This window comes from Cynoglossus semilaevis, chromosome 11 (genome assembly GCF_000523025.1).
Source record: "Cynoglossus semilaevis isolate Cse_v1.0 chromosome 11, Cse_v1.0, whole genome shotgun sequence".
NCBI classification, from domain to species: Eukaryota; Metazoa; Chordata; class Actinopteri; order Pleuronectiformes; family Cynoglossidae; genus Cynoglossus; species Cynoglossus semilaevis.
The window spans coordinates 3,521,126-3,525,857 of NC_024317.1; positions in this window are offsets into that span (position 1 = coordinate 3,521,126).

Sequence of the window (4,732 nt, forward strand, 5' to 3'; positions counted from 1 at the left end):
ATATTATCTTCATATTTAAAACATAAATATAAGGGAAATAATAATCAATAAACAAAATGCACCATAAAAGGTTATGGGTTTTTTTTTCCAGAATGTATTTCTTCATTATCAATAGTGGAAATAATATCCTAACATCCTGTAACTTTACCCTGAACTCTACAAAAGGACCAGGGACCAAGGGACCAGTTGGCCGAGTCCGAATGACCTTTGACCTGTTTGAAACATTGACAGATTGTCTTTGAATGAAAAAAGTAAAGGAATATGACTGGATTTTTTTGGATTCAAGTAAATCAGTAAATCTGAAGTACACTGAAGTACATGTCCCACTGAGGCCCTGCGGACTGGCACTGGTCCTCGGACCAGGGGTTGGGGACCCCTCCTCTACAACATCCAGATTATTATCATTGCTGGGATAAGATTTAGTACCTGTATGTTGTCAGGTAGATTCTGTGTTTCCTGCTGCCCTAGTTAGGAGTTATAACTGGGACACACATGCACACACACATGCACACACACACACACATGTTCACACACACAAATATCGAGTGCATCGTCACAGCAAAGTTGACCTTAAAGGAAAGCAGAGGACATTTGACCTTTGGGACAGCATCCTCCCTGAGACTGACCCAGTGGGGAACGGCAACCCATAGAGGACGAGGCCAGAGATGCTGCTGAGAAAGCGGCTCGTACGTCCCAGCGGTCGGCAGCGCCGCTCACCAGATGTATGCATCAAAGGGAGGACCTCAAACAGACGACCGCAGGTGTGGGTTCAGATTCCACTGCTTCCCTCTCTCACTCTTTATTTACAAATGTGACAAAGTATTCATTTATCTTGTGTTTAATCTTAGTTCTGTGTACGAGTCACTCTGCCCCATCCTCTGGTTTGAAACAGTGATGCAGGCGTAGCGCACCAGAGGAGTGGACTTGTCTGAAATCCAAAAGTAATGCGTTGCAAGGTGTATCCATAGAAACTGGGTGTGCAGTAAAACTTAGAGGAACACTGGGCAAAGATTCTGAATCACCGGAATGTCGCAGTGGATCCTTCTCCAACAGCATTACCAGGCTGCTGTGCCATCGACATGGAAAGAAAAAAAAAAGAGATTTCAGACAGGGAGAAAAATAAGATTAATTTCAGTCAAAAATCCATCCATAATTATTATCATTTCATTCTCTACCAAAGTGAGAAGAAAATCATTCAGTTGAAAAGTGATTTTTAATTATCTTGAATTTTCATTCGTCGAATGAAATGACGAAAGTGAAGAGGTTTTTTTCAGACATAATTGTGTTTTTTAAAATGTAAACCAGTTTTAGATATGTGACAAAAACACAACACACCCACAATGTCCACAACATGAACAAAAAATCGTGAATCACATCACATCGTGAGTCGAGTGCATCGTTACATCCCTAATTCCTCAGCCATTTAAAAAAAAATGTATAAAATAAGTCTATAACACAAATGAATTTATTTTAGTTTTTACTTTAAATATTCATACATTATCTTCATATTAAAACAAATATAATCAAGAAAATAATTATCAACACAAACAAAATGCAATTTTTTTTCAGCTTTACCGCAGCGGTCTCACTGATTTTTCATTTAACCAAAACAAGTGAGTAAATTGTGGAACTTCTCCTACAAATGTGATTTCGTGGTGCATTTTCTTTTCTTTTCTTTTTTTTTTTTTTTTTTGCTCTCACAATAAAAGTGCACATTCCTGGAACAACAATACACACCATTGAACCCCCTGTATTGTAAACAAAGCAGTTCAGTCTTCTGAACAGATTTGAATGGATTCCCGAAACACAATGAGAGCTCGTGACTTCTGAGGAGTCAGGCTGTGACTTTGGTCACCGTGAGAAATACATAAGTGGATTTAAACTCTTCAACGACACGTCGGCGAGGAGAGAGGGACTGTTAATATTTTATAAACTCTTTTTTTTTTATTTTCCCCCAAACCCATTCTTGATGTTGTACCCTTTAAATCTGTGCAATATTCTCTTTATGGCTGAAAAAGATATTTTTTAAAAAGCCTGAGAAGAGTGTCGTGTTTGAGATTTTTTTTTTTTTTTTTTGCAGACTCTGTTGGGTTCTCTTGTTCTTCCCCCGCAGTCATTCATATAATTAGGAAGGAACAGGAAGAAACGATCTCATCACAGACCGGCAAACCCATTCACTTTTTCTGCTGCTGCTGAATGATGCTGTAATCAAACTCAATTAGGGACAATCTAGCAGTGAAGTCTTCATTCAGGAGGTGGCGGTGTTGGTGGTGCCAGTCTCTGAGTGATGATTGGGAGCAGTGTGGTCCATGGATGAGCACGGAACAGCGTCGCTCTGCAAATGACGTCGTTATGTAACAGCCTGAATGAATGAGATTTGTGTGAGTTTGTTCTGTAGCCCGGTCCATGGGCCGTTTGGTAAACATTGATCCAACTCATATACACACTATGAACAGCAGCCAACAGGGACCTGACCAGGTGTCCATCAGTCTACATGAGTCAGTCTGTAGGAGCTAGGAAACGTTGGGTTTGTTTATTTTTTTAAAAATGCATTAATTGAGAGGAGGAGAAGTGACGTAACATAGTTAGTTATATTACATATATTTCAATTCAAATATTTTCTTTATTTGTGCCAAACTGGAGAAATGACCAATTTGTAACTACAATTCTTTTATATTAGTTCTGCTTAAATACACACTTACATACAGTAAATACCATAGAGATAATGTGGTATACTTAGTATACATGGATACTGTACATATATAATACTAATTTAATTTAGAATAACAATAGTATAATAAAAATATGTTTTTTTCCATCTATCTATCCATCCATCCATCCATCCATCCAGCCATCCATCTATCTTTTAATATATGATAAAAAATTTGTTCTGTATCATCAAACACCAACAGAGAAAATATAAGAAACCACAACTAAAATGGCGCGTGTAAGTGAAAACTGCCAGATATGGGCATTTAAATCAAAGTCTTATTCAGTTTTATTTCTGAACTACAGCAGTTGGTGTTAATGTACAGCAGACAACTGGACAATAATGCATGTATATATGTGCTTTTTGAGGAACACTGAAAGTAAAACTATGTTGTTTCAAAGGCTAATGGCCATGTGACTGTGTCAGAATAGTGTGCCCTGTGTCATTGCCCTCCCTGCCACTAGGAAGCACTGTGCAACCCTGCTGGCTATCATGATGCAGAGGCTGGGACACACCTGCCCTTCCTTTGAATTCCACTTCCTCCATGTGGTCTGTAGGTCAGTATGTAGGACTGTTTCAGATATTGTTGACTGTCATTGTGGGTTTGTTTGGATTTAAGTTTAGTTTATTTTTTTTTATTTTAGCTCCTGTTGCTGCCCTATAACCCCTGCTCCCAGGGTGGCGAGGAACCTTGTGGAACCTTGGGGCAAATGATCCTTGAAAACACAACGTCGGTTTTCTATGTCCTATCAACTTCCCATCCATCCATCCACCTATACATCCATCCATCTACCCATTCATCCATCCATCCAACTATCCATCCATCCATCCATCTATCCATCCATCATCCATCCATCCATTTATCTCTTTTGCAGTTGTATGGGATTGAAGTGTTTTAAATCTGCTCCAGTTCTGTGATGACCATGTGTGAATGTCCAGTTGTCTTGACAATAATGGTCTCATCAACAAATAGTTTGACCAGCAGACATAGTTCTGTGTCCACTGCACTGGTTATTGTCTCCATGACTTTTTGACATACACTCCCACCATGACGGAGCCTTTGTGTCTTTATCGGCTCAATCGCCACAGCATAAGATATTTCTGTTTCTTCAGCGTGGGCTTCAGAAAAAGCAGAAGTCAGTGACACACACACACACACACACACACACACTGATTAAAACCAAACCAGGATTTCGTCGCTGTCCGTAAACGTTACATAACGATGGTGCGGTAAGCTGCAGTAATCAGGCGGTGTCTGAAGTATTTATCAGGAAGAGACATCTGTCAGACTGGATGATGCTGTTTGTTGTTCCCTCCTGACTTCAATCATAGGAGAAGGTTTTTATAGAACACGTCCACTGTGTCCCCCGTCTTACTCACATAAACACAGAGCCGGGACACCTGCCTTTGCTTCTTCTCTTCTTTTCCCATCAAAGAAACACACAAACAGTTAATACTTGATGTCCCAGGCATTATACCTCTCTGTGGGAGGAATTCCCTGAAGGAGAAGTCCTGTCATTCCAGGAGCCAGCTGCAGCATGGAGGCCCAGAGAGGTGAGGAAGTCCGGGGGGGTGTGGGGGGGAGGAAAACAACCCAGAATAAAAATACAGATAAAAAGTGACAGTAAAACAAAGCCAGAATATACATTATATCCTAGTAGAACGTGCACATTTTCCAACACACATCCAACACCTGATGGATGATTATAAGAATAATAATTTAGTGCACATTAGCATGTTAGCGCTCATGGAGCCAAACAGATTTAATTTGCTCATAAGAATGATAAACGGCTAGATATTAATCTTAGTGTAAAGTATCATATCAAGATAATTGTTAGGCAAAAAAATCAGTATTTATATTCCCTGGTTTCCACAAAGTCAGCATCATGAAGCTGCAGTACAGTTATATACAGTATTACAGACACCCATAGAACCAATCAGTTTAATGCTACAGTCAACAAATGCTAATGTTGTTCTCCATGTTCACATGTCTCTGGGTATAAAGAAATTAATATAATAAAC